The sequence below is a fragment of the Sciurus vulgaris genome, assembly GCF_902686455.1.
Source record: "Sciurus vulgaris genome assembly, chromosome: 19".
Taxonomy (NCBI): Eukaryota; Metazoa; Chordata; class Mammalia; order Rodentia; family Sciuridae; genus Sciurus; species Sciurus vulgaris.
The window spans coordinates 14,627,691-14,640,260 of record NC_136480.1 but is presented as its reverse complement, the minus strand read 5'-3'; the positions used below and the strand labels follow the sequence as shown (position 1 = coordinate 14,640,260).

Below are 12,570 nucleotides of genomic sequence, written 5' to 3'. Positions count from 1 at the left end.
CTCAGCTGTTAAAGTGTATCATCTTCCCAATAGAATATGGAAGGCAGAACTAAGCAAAGACATTGCAAGAACACAAAAATGAGGCAGGTAACCACGGCTGTAAACTATGGGCTGCCTCTGTGCCCAGTGAGGCGTTTCTTTCTCTGGCGTGATACAGGCAGCAGGTAAAGAGCTGGAATTTTCTCACCGTCTATAAGGAATAGAGTTCATGGGTGGGTAATCCTAATAATTGGTCACATGCATTTCTTTGCCAGGACCCAGAAAAATCAAGCTACTTGGCAATGGACACAATGCGCTCGGTCATAATCTCAAAGATCAATGGAGACGGGGTCTGAGCTCACCACAAATCCATCCTGGGGGAGTCCCCAGAGAAATGGTTTTAGTGACCCTCAAAGTCCCAAGTGGAGTTTGGGTGGGGGGAGTTTATTCCCCTTACCTATCTGAGCGGAAGGCAGGATGCTTGCAGGTCTTGTGTAGGTAGATGTGCTGAACTTCCCATGGTGTGTGGAGGATAATCCCCTACCCAAGTCATGCCACTACATGATGCATCGGCCTTCACTGGCTCAGCATCAGGTAAACTGAGTCATTCCTACTAAAGAGTCCGAGAAGTCTACACCAGTCTATTTATGTAAAATCTCAAGTCAAACAATCCCTCCATATACTGGCAACCTTTTGTTGGGTAAACATTGCTTACGAGGGAAAAATTTACCAATGAGAAGCCCACAAGGAGGATACAGCCCAGAGGCATATAAGAATGCTCCACAGAGCTTCCAGAATGTTGAATTAGCCACCATTTTTCTCCTTCCCAATAGGATGACTTATCTATTAATTAACTTTCCCCCCCTGCAGTACTGGGGATCAAATGCAGCACCTCACGTATGCTGGGCAAGTGCTCTACCATGGAGCTGCATCACTAGCCTGTTTGCTCTTTTCTTAAAATATATTTAATTGAGGAATCAACCCAGTTATCCCACTCCTTGGTTTATACCCAAAGGACTTCAAATCAACGTACTACAGCAACACAGTCACATCAATGTTTATAGCAGCTCAATTCACCATAGCCAAGCTATGGAACCAAGCTAGATGCCCTTCAATAGTTGAATGGATGAAGAAAATGTGATCTATATATATATATATATATATATATATGATGAAGTATTACTCAGTTTAAAAGAAGAATGAAATTATGGCATTTGCTGGTAAATGGATGGAACTGGAGCATATTATGCTAAATGAAATAAGCCAAACCCAAAAAACCAAAGGCTGAATGTTTTCTCTGATATGCAGACGCTAATTCACAAATAAGGTGGGGGTGCATAGGGAAGAAGAGAGTTACTTTAGATTAGGCAGAGGGGAGTGAAGGGAGGGAAGGGGTGTGGGGAAGGAAGGACAGTAGAGTGAAACAGACATTATGACCTCATGTACACATATGACTGCATGACCCATGTGATCCTGCAACATGGACAATCAGAAAAATGAGAGATGACACTCCATTTATGTATGATCTATCAAAATGTGTAAATGCATCCTACTGTCAGGTGCAACAAATTAGAACAAATAAAAAATTGAAAAATACATATTTCATTGTTTATATTGAAGGAATGCAACATGACAAGATGCACGTCCACAGTAAACTGTTGATCAGTAGTGAAACAAATTCTCGTGTCTGTCATTGCACATGGTTACCCATTTTCCCCTCCTCAGCAAGGATGGCTGCCATCTACTCATTTAGCAAAGATCCTGAATGGGTCACACTATCATGTCACACATTAGCTCCTTCTACTTGTTCACCCTACGGAGCTGCTACTTTGTACTCCTGGACCTACGTTTGCCATTTCTTTCCCCGTCCACCATCCTGACAATCCCATACTGTCAAGCTGCCATATTTTTTTTTAATCTGTTCTTTTTAGATGTACATGATAGTAGAGTGTATGTTTGGCATATTACACATCCATGGAGAAAAACTCATTCTAATTGGGATTCCATTCTTGTGGTCGTACATGGTGCGGAGTTTCACTGGTTGTGTATTCATATCTGAACACAGCAGAGTTATGTTCAAGTCATTCTTCTTCTGTATTTTAAAATAAAATATTTCACACAAATTCTGGATTTCCAGCTTCCTTAGGCAAAATCAGACCCATCACGAGATGACAACCTAAACAAACTGGAGAGCAGCTGCCCAGCATGCACAGAGGAGGCGCTTCCTTCCCAGTTTGGCACCATCCCGACCAGGTCACTTTCCTGGCCTATCTGACAGCCCCCTGCAGACTTCTGGGTTTGTGACTGCTCTTACAAAGATCGTGGCCGTTCCAAGAGGCAAGCGACAGCGGCTGGGATCCCTTCACGGGCTCTCATTTAACAGGATTCATGTCTGTGTGTGGGTGTGCTCCCTGTTATTTCTCGACCTCTCAGGGCACAGTACCTTTCACAGATAGTGCCATTTTGGTTCAATAAAGGAACAATTTCGTTTGAAAGCAGCTGCTCATGTTCAGTTGAAACTTCTCCCCTTTTTCAAGCATAATACTCCTTTTAATAAAACCTGACGTCACATAAGCTCTTCAGGCAATTATAAACATTCAGTTGTTCCTCCTGTCTGTTACCCTAAGAACAAAACACTGGGTACCACCCCTTATAATCCACAGGCACAGTCTCAGGAAGTCCTTCAAGCATCAGAAGGAGATGTTTCTAATTATCCAATTTTAGCAGATCTCTCCAGCCTGATTTGGGGCTGATCCCAACATCTCAGTGAGAAGCCAACTCTCAGAATCTCCAGCGTCTTTAGCTATAAGAGCATCTGGCTCAGCTGCTTCAATCATCATGAGAAGAGACCTAATGTGAACAGCAATGCAGTCATCACACGAAAACATATGTCAAAGGTGTCAGATGAACGTCTGGCATGAAGTCGAAACTGCCTGATGTGGAAAAGCTGGAGGAAGGAAGGAAAAGGAGAGGGGGGGATAACACTCGAGAGTCCAGCTAGCCATTAAGGGTGGATATGTGTTTCCTAAAGGGTACTTTTAAAGAAAGCCCTTTAGAGTCTCTACTGAGCAGACATTATGTTAAAAGAAAATCTGGAATTGCAAAGTTTACCTCTAGTTGGCTAATGTGGGGTTGCAGACGGCTGGCTTGTTGCTGCTGATAAACCGCAGCACTCGAACTGTTGGCTCTGGCGCTTCAAGCAGGGCTCTCTCAGGCTCGCAGACGCGGCAGGACCTACCTAGCAGAGCCGGGTACACGTCTGTTCCGTCTCTGCCGCTTTCTCCTGCCATTCAATTTGCATGTGTCACCGAATCACACACATAAAGGGATTTAAATGTAATAATGTAGGCATGGGAGGGGCTGCAGAAGGATAGCATCTGACCTGACTCCTCTGATTACATCAACTAAGACTTACAGTTAAAACGCAGGTTAAAAGTATACATATGTAATGTATAATATGATATATATAAATATATATATAGGATTTATAAAATATATAAATAAATTATATATAAATATATAATTATAAATATAATACAAATATAAATCTACATAAATATAATATATAATGTCATAAAATTAAAATATATAATATGTAATATAATATTTGTAAATAAATCATATATGATTTATATATTATAATATATATGAATACTATATATGAATATAGATAATTATATATAAATATGACATATTATAATACATAAATAAATATATAAAATAAATATATAATATAAAATTATATATATGTAAAATCAGTCCATACCAAAGAGCAAGAGCGATCTTAGAGTTAGGGGTCCCTCTCTCCAGGTCTCAGTGATGGTGCAGGACCAGGGGTTGGGGCACATTTAGGACTATCGCGTCTGTCTCCTCTGGAAGGGCAACAGAAGAGCCACTTCTCCTCTCAGCAGCAGCTTCCCCCAGCAGCCGCTCAGCTGCCAAGACCATCTGGACTCCCAGGGGACCAAAGGCCAGGGTAGGACCTGCTATAGTCCAGATCTGCAATGTCCCTCAAGTGTCAAACCAAAAGGCTTGGTCCCCAGCAAGGTGCTATGAGGAGGGTGGACCCTGCCTGCTGGGGGTCTCTTTGTGGGGGCATGCCCTGAAGAGATGGTGGGACCTCAGCCCCTCCCTTGCTGTTTTTGCCTCCCAGCCATGAGGTGAGCAGCTGTTCTCGTCCATGTTGTTTTCGTTGGCTTTTCCACCGCTATGGCTAAAGACGCGCCTAGGACAATCGTAGAGGAGGAAAGGTTTATTTGAGGGCTCACAGTTTCAGAGGTCTCAGTCCATAGAAGGCCGACTCCATTCCTCAGGGCTCAAGGTGAGGCTGAACATCATGGCGGGAGAGGGTGGTGGAAGGACGCAGAGAGAGACCTCACTTGCCAGATACAAATCTACACCCCAAAGCCATGTCCCAATGGCCACCTCCTCCAGCCACACCCCATCTGCCTCCAGTTACCACTCAGTTAGTCCCATCAGGGATTCATCCACTGATGGGTTAAGGCTCTCACAACCCGATCATTTCTCCTCTGAACCTTCTTGCATGGCCTCACACATGAGCTTTTGGGGACACCTCACCTCCAAACCATAACACATGTGCTCCTACCTAATATGCTGCCTTACCACAGACCTAAAAGCTATAGGGCCCACCAGGCATGGCGGGAACATCCAAAACTGTGCCAATAACCTTAACCCTTCACCAGCTGACATTCCTCCTCAGTGTTTTTTTCTAGTAACCCAAAGCTGACCAACAGGGCCACCGTGTGAGGTAGCACTCATGATGTCACAGGCAACGGGCTGCTAGTTTCGCACACGCTATCTCATTTAATCCTTGCAACACCATGATGCGGTTGCTGTTATTATTCCCACTTTACGGATGAATTACCGAATGCTGCTAGAAGTCAAGGGACTGAATCGAGAGACCAAGCGTGCAGACACAGTGACAGAGACATCCCGAGTTTACACACACAGTTGATAAGACACACAAGGTCTAGTAAGACAGTCTCACTGGCCTCTGATGTCCTTCTTTGGTGCCTTGATAATAACTTAAAGACTTATTTCTGATAATTTAGAGACATTAGAGAACGAAAAACTTATGCAAGCAGATCTCTGTAGAACATAAGGTAGCTGGAATTTGTCTGCTCTTTCTTTGGATTTCAGGAGCTTTGTGCTTGGGGCTTATAAATCTGAACCCATGCCAACACTGTGAGCAGTTTTCCTGTAACTGCATCTGCAAGTACTCTCAACTTAAAAATGCTTCTCTTGAAAGGCCCAAAATATCCCCCTCTGAAAAGAAGTCCCGTATAACATCTTTGTCAAATGTTCCCCTTCTCCTCCACACCCTCCCTCTCTTCTCCCTTTCTGTGAATCGGATGTTCTTGCACTGATATGCCTAAATGAGGAATTCAACTAAAATGTAAGTGGAGATAAAGCATACTTCTTGCATGTCATATTCTTAACTACTGATAATTAGAGAGAATATATTGGAACGAGCCAAGACCTACAGGAAAATGCTTGTTTAAACACCTCTACTTTCATTTAACCTTGGAAATACAGACAAGAAAGGAATTTGAGCACCAGAGAGGACCTTAGAAATCATCCAGTTTAGTGGTTTTCTGACTTGGACCTGCAGAGCTTTGGGGGCCTGTTTAGTGAGTGGCCAGACACGAAGGCCTGCTGAGCAGGGTTGGGGAGACCTGAGCAGGGCCTCCTGCCGCTGCTGCTTCAGTGAGCACAGATGGGTCACTGGGAGTCACTCGCTCAGCACCCAGTCCATCTCCCACCCAGGGGGCCACCTGTGCTGCGCAGGACCTAGGCTAGGCCGAGCCACCCAGAGGTAAAAGGGAGCTTCACGGTGGGGTGGCCACCGGCTGGGGGCTTATATCTTCTGACGGGGACAATGGCAGCCTCCATTGGGACAGGAGTGCAGTTTCTGGTGACCAGATCAGTGTGATAGGACGCCGGTCACCATGTTCTACCACAGGAGGCACATGGATGGCGTGGCGGGTGCTTTTTCCAGCTGCTCGGGATGTGGGCCAACATGCATCTGCTATTATGTCCTGTTGTGGCACTTCCTTACAATTTAATTTAGCCAGAGTTCTGGGGGAAAGAAAGTAGGAATGCCACCTATTCCATCAACGGCCTCATTTTACCCAAGGTCCTGGGGGGTCAGAGGGGTGAAGAGGTCAGCGGTAGAGATGAGCCGAGTCCAGTTCTCACTACGAGCTTGACAGGTGACATTCCAGGAAGTGGCTTGGCAAAGAGTATCCCAGGTAACAGCTCGGCCCCTTAAGAATCACCTGTGAGACCCCTGGCTGACCCTCACCTACTCCAGCCAAAAGCTCCGGTGTTACAAATAGACATTTCATTGCCTTTTACATTTCAAAAGAATTTTCAAATCACCTGATGTGGACTTCCAAATCTCATCCTAATAACATATCAGCAACAGTCCTCACGTGCTTCCTCCCAGAAAGAATTCAGGTGTCTGAGGACAGCTCCTGAGACATTACATAGGCCTCTTTGGTTTTTGAATTTGTCATTTCCCCCCCAGTGGGTGTAGTATCTGTGATATGGTCAAAATGGTGCAGGTCTTTAGATGACAACATCATAACACAGAAAGGACCAGAGACGACAGATCATATCACTGTTTAAAGCAGGAGCTCTGATATGGGACTGGTGACCTCGAGCGAGTTATCTAGCCTCATTCAGGTCTCAGTTACCTGGGCTGAAAAAGGAGAGTGATAGCATTACCTAACTAACTGATGGGATTGGGGTAAGGATCATATGGGATCCACCCAAAAACGGGACCATCCTGACACACGGTACAGGCTTAGTAAGTGTCAGCCACTCTTATTATTACTGTAAAATGGACTCCTACCTGTGATGGGAAAATCCTTCAGGAAAGTGCCTCCTGCCTTCCAATCCCAGGCTTCTGGAGGAATGTCCTGGGAGCATCTGGTCGTTTGTCCCAAGGTCTGCTGGTAGGTGATTTTCTGCCTGGGAACTTGGGCCAAAGAGAGCACTGCAGCTGGCCAGCGCCCTCTCCATGAGACATCGCTCACAGCCTTCAGTCTTTGGGAAACTCGTTCTCGAAGCCCACGTCTCTGTATTCTAGCATCATGAAAAAGCGTCTACATCTCACCATTTACCAAGCGCTTCTTTGAACAGTTTGATTTGATGTGTGAAAATGGTACGGAAGCAGGCTGGGCCGATCTTTACTCAGACTTTTCAGGGGCCACGAGAAAGCTGAGGAACAGCTGCGAGCATGAGAGAGGTATGTGGCCAGCCAATGGTGCACTCCAGTCTTCTGACTGTGGCTCGAGGATTCTTTGAACATTTGTGTAGCAGAATGGGTGGCTGTGTCAGTCAGCTTTCTGTTACTATTAACAAACACCTGAGAAAACTGACTTATAAAGAGAAAAGGTTTATTTTGGTACATAAAAGCTTATACGACTTCCCAATAGCACCAAGCTAGGGACTAAGCCTATGTAGATAGAGGTGAATAGTCATTCTTCTTCTTTCTTCTTCTTCTTCTTCTTCCTCTTCTTTTTCTTCTTCTTCTTCACTATTTTGCCATTCTGGGGATCAAACTGAGGGCCTTGCATGCTAGGGAAGCACTCTGGCCACTCAGCATACCCCAAGCCCTGGACATTTATGAACCAACCTATAAAGCAGAGGTTGCAGACCCAAAGGCAGATGCGTGGGGAACAAGTATGAATTAAGGCAACAGACCACATGGTGACAGAGACCAGGGACATCCTACCTGCCTAAAGGCATTAACTTTCAAAGGCTTTCAGTGTGCAAGCCAGTTGGCACTCTCTCACACCAAGGGTGGGAATGACAAATGGCACTTTTACAAAATTTGGCAGCTCTATAAAATGTGAAACACCTACCATATGATCCAGTCATTTCATGCTTAGGTATTTACCCAAGAGAAGTGAAGTCTTAAATACAAAGACTTGAACACAACCATTCCAAGAGACGCGATCTATATTAAGAAAGAACTGGACATAATCCAGATGTCCAGCAACAGGGGACTACATAAGCATATTGTGGTATCTCCATGTAATAAAGTCATACTCAGCAATAAACTATTGTTACACACAATATGCATGAATCTCAAAACAATTACTTTGTTAAGTGAAAGATATTCTAAAATACAAATAATTCTAAATTGACAGAAAGGAAGTGAGTTTACTAAGCCTAAGAACAGGCAGTAAGTGAGAGGACAAAGATCTAGGAAGATTACAAAAAGGTTCAAAGAAATAAACTGAGGTGCTGGATATGCTCATGACCTTGATTGTGACACTGGCTTTAGGGGTGAATGGGGTCACAACTGTAACATTAAATGTGCAGTTTATGGAATGGCAACTGTATCAGACTCCTAGAGATGCTGTAACAAAACAACCTCAAGGCAGGCAGCGTAAACAACAGAACTTTCCTCATTATTCTGGAGCCTAGAAGTCCAAGGTCAAGGTGTCAGCAGGGTTGGTTCTTTCTGAGGCTGTGAGATAGAATCTGTTCTGCGCCTCCCTCTTAGCTCCAGCTGGTTTTCTGGCAACCTTTGCTGTTCCTTGATTTACAGAAGCATCGGCAGAAGCTCTGTTTCCATCTTCCCATGACCGTCTCTCTGCGTGTGGACCTCTATCCAGCTCTCCTTATAAGGACACGGGTCAACTTGGATCCAGGGCCTTCCCTACTCTAGCAAATACCCTATCTTAACAAATCACATCTGCAGTGACACTGTTTCCAAATCAGCTTACATTCTGAGGTCCAGGAGGTTAGGACGAAGACACATGAATTTGTGAGGGGCATAATTAAATTCGCGACAGTGATTATTACTAAATAAAGTTATTTAGGACCTGAAGACCTGACACTACCAAATTAGCTAAACTCAAATTGTCGCTTACTGTATGTAATAGAGGATGAACTTTCCTTCATTTCTCCTAAAATTAAGACCTCCTGAAGTGAAGTTACCTTTGAGTTTGTGAATATAGGAATGATATCAATTCATTCTCCCCTTCCTTCTCCCCCCGCCTTTCTCTCTCTCTCTCTTTCTCTGGTGCTTCAAGTACTCAGTTTCCCCAAGCCCTGCCCACCCACCTTCTTTTCTCTCATCATTTTCCATTCGTGACCTTTCTGTGGGATTTTCTTTCTTAAAATGTGTTGACCCCTCCTGAGCTTTCACTGGAGGAGAAGATGCCATTTATCCACTGAAACCCCCGTCTTGTCCCTCATTTGCTCCAAATACCTTAACGCAGTCCTGCTGAGCGCTGATACCATCCCAAACACAAACGGAGGCACAGGCCCTTTTGGTCACTTACAGCCCCTCCATGATCAGGTCACCCTGATAATTCAGAATATGCTCATATTGATTCTTCATATTAGTAATGGAATTCCCACCGATTAAAAATTTCTCTGGACATACCCAGGCAGCACTGCTCCATCACAGGGCAGTTCTATTTTTAATTTCTTGAGGGACCTTCTACTGTTTTCCATAATGGCTGTATGTGACATTCCGGCCACAATGTGCCAAGGTTCCCTTCCCGCCACATCCTTGCCAACACTTGTTACCTTTGTCTTTTCTGATAATGGCCGCTCTACCAGGTGTGAGGTGATACCTTGTGGTTTTAATTTGCATGTCTCTGATAATTAGTGATTAAAAGCATTTTTAAATGAACCTGTTGGTCAACTGAATGTCTTTGTTTGAAAAATGTCTATTCAGACTCTTCGCTCATCTTTAGTGTGTGTGTGTGTGTGTGTGTGTGTGTGTGTGCGTGTGTGCGCGTGCACCCGCATGCCGTGCTGGGGATTGAACCTAGGGCCTCGTGCCTGCAAGACAGGCACCTGACAAGCTAAGCTATATCCCCAGTCCATTTACTCACCTTTTAATTAGGTTATTTGTTTCCTTACTATTGAGATTTCTGAGTTTCCTATGCATTTTGGTATGAATCCCTTATCGGTGTAGGTATCTCTTAGCTGTATATTTCTCTCTCCTTCCTGTAGGTTTTCTCTTCACGCTACTAATGGTTTCCTTAGCTGAGCATGAGATTTTACTTTGATGCTGTCTTGTTTGTCTGTTTTTGCTTTTGTTGCCTGTGCTTTTGAGTTCATAACTAGCAACCCAGCAGACTCTTAAGAAGAGTAAATGCACAAACTTCTGGAAGGTTTGAGGATCCCAGTTAAAGTTACACCAACAGATGACAAAGACTTCTGGTTTGAAAATTAAGAGAACTAGGTTTTGTGTCTAGTTCTTGCTATTAACCAGCAGTGGCACCTTGAATAAAGGTTAAATCCAATCAAGGTTCTCTGATGCTCTGAAGTTCCTGGAAGCATTAGCCTTCTTGATATTTCAGTTTGCTCATCTGTAAAATGAAAGGGTTGAGGGAGATCATCTCTGAGGTTCTTTTCAGCTCTAAAATCCTCTGGTACTTGCTGAGTTGAATTGCAATGATCTTGCTTCTAAAAACTAGAAAAGTCACCATTGATATATCACATATCTATCTGCAGCTTTCTTTCTCCAAACTCACAAAACTCAAACACTGAGTCTGTTTTCCAAAGGACGGTTTGTAAGTAATGGCAAGGTTCATGCAAGAATACAGACTTCAGGGCGCAATGTGAACCGAATGCAAGAGAATCAGGATTTCAACAGATAACTAGTCTGGTGGATGGGTACTTGTTATCCACGACAATGGAATACGGACAATGTTTTACTCAGAAGAGACCATTCAAAAAATATGAGCGTCCTCTATTACAAAAATAGAACAAAGCACAGCAAAATGGAGATAAACTTGACAGACTAAGGTACCAGATGAAATGTAGAGGAAATTCTGTGAGCATCAGTATTTCTGTAAAATGCGTATAAACCAGATTATCTACTCTATCTGCCAATCTTTCTTTTATAGCTTCATAGGCCCCTAGGACTAAAAGTAAGTGTTGATATTAAATTTATTATAATAGGGGAACTGAATTCCAGTGCAGTAGTCCCTAAGCATTTTCTTATGAGGAACAATTCTGAACTTCCTTAAAGTTTTATAGTTACTGAAAGAAAAAAGGTAATAAAGGGTGACAAGGACAGCTGACAGTCCCCCTCCCATCTCCCTGCCTGGAGTCTCTGGGAACTTCTGGTAGTAATGTGCTGAAAGTAATTGGGTCAGTAATCAACCAAGATCAGTTTAAAAAGGAGCAGAGAACGGGGCTGTTCATACACATTTTGTTTGCTGGAATTATATCCTTTTACTTCCTGTGTGAACCTAAGCCAGTCGTTTCCTCTCTCCTACCTTTGTTACAGGGACTTGGTAAAATAATAGCCAACAGTAGGAGAGATGGCTGTATTTCTAACATAGCTTATTACGTGTTCTGAACTTTCTTCCTCTACCTTCTAGGCACACATCTAGTGTACATTTCCCAGCTTCCTCTGCAATTTAGTGCAGCTATGTAGCAGTTCTTGTGAAGAAAGCAGAGGTGATGTGAGCCATTTCTTAGCCTGGCCCCTAGAGTTTTATCTTGTGATTCTTTATTCCCTCTCTCTGCAAGGCAGGTTCACATCTCTTTAATCCTAACAAAACCCCATGATATAGGTACTATTACAGATACAGAGAGCTTAAGTATCTGCCTCAAAACCACACAGTTGTGTTGGGTGGGATTACAAACCTAGGTAGCCTAAATCAAGAGTCCTGGCTCTTACCCATCGGCCTCTCTCAAAACAGGAAACGGTTTTAGGTGTAGTACCTGGCACAGAGTTAGATCTTAATTTATGCTAGCCACTATTTTACAGACAAAAGAAAAATCACCAGAGTCTAAATAGTTGAAAACAAACCTGATTCTAAAATCCTCTTATCAACAAGAATCTTTATAACACAGAAACATGGAAAACAAATAACCTTGTATTTTTAAGTAAAGTCTGTAAAGGAAAAAAATAATAAAAATCAGAAAAGCTGAATTTGTTAATTTGATGATCCAAACTATAGTTTATATCTATAGTTTAATAACCAAAATGGCATTTCTAATCAGTATGTTTATTATATGTTATAGCAAATAACTAACAAAGTCCTTATTTCTCACCAACAAAAGAGGTGTGGAATGAGCTGGTCAGTAAGCACGATAGCTCCAAAGACATTCTAATGATGTGAAGAAAATGTTCTTAATGTAATGTGATCCAATTACATAAAGACATTTATTACTAATTGGGTGAATTCACTCATTCAAAAATGTTTACTGAGTACCAAGTCCACGCTGGGTGCTGGGCTAGGAGCTGTTCATATGGTCCCTGCCTCCAAAGAGTTTATGGTCTAGCTATTCAGCACACGGATTCTCAACAGACAGGGAGCGTGCCCTTCCTAGGACTTGGTTTCCTTGTCTATACCACGAGGGGTTGGGTCACAGCCTTGTGAAAGGCTCTGCAGCAATTAAGTTCTACAGGAGGAAACAGGATCCTTTATTCGGCCCAACGTAAGACATTATTCAGTGTATCACCAGGCCTCTGACTCACCTAACAGCACCATGAACCTGTTAATTTCATTTCATTTCGAGTGACCAACCAACTTTGCATTCCCGAGACTGAAGTGTTTCCTGAGATGTGAGAACACTCTG

At 43.2% G+C, this 12,570-nt stretch overlaps 1 long non-coding RNA gene across 3 annotated transcripts in view; it reads right to left on the bottom strand.

Moving 5' to 3' along the window:
* Window positions 1-12,570, bottom strand: part of LOC306650319 — a 510,857-nt gene that overhangs the window by 51,042 nt on the left and 447,245 nt on the right. The window contains exon 6 of one of the 3 annotated variants that reach the window (XR_013760865.1): window positions 9,743-10,343. The exons of the other annotated variants lie outside the window; for them this stretch is intronic. This is a non-coding gene — a long non-coding RNA (uncharacterized lncRNA). Of the gene's footprint in view, window positions 1-9,742; window positions 10,344-12,570 lie in introns of those variants that run through there. 3 annotated transcript variants of the gene reach the window in all.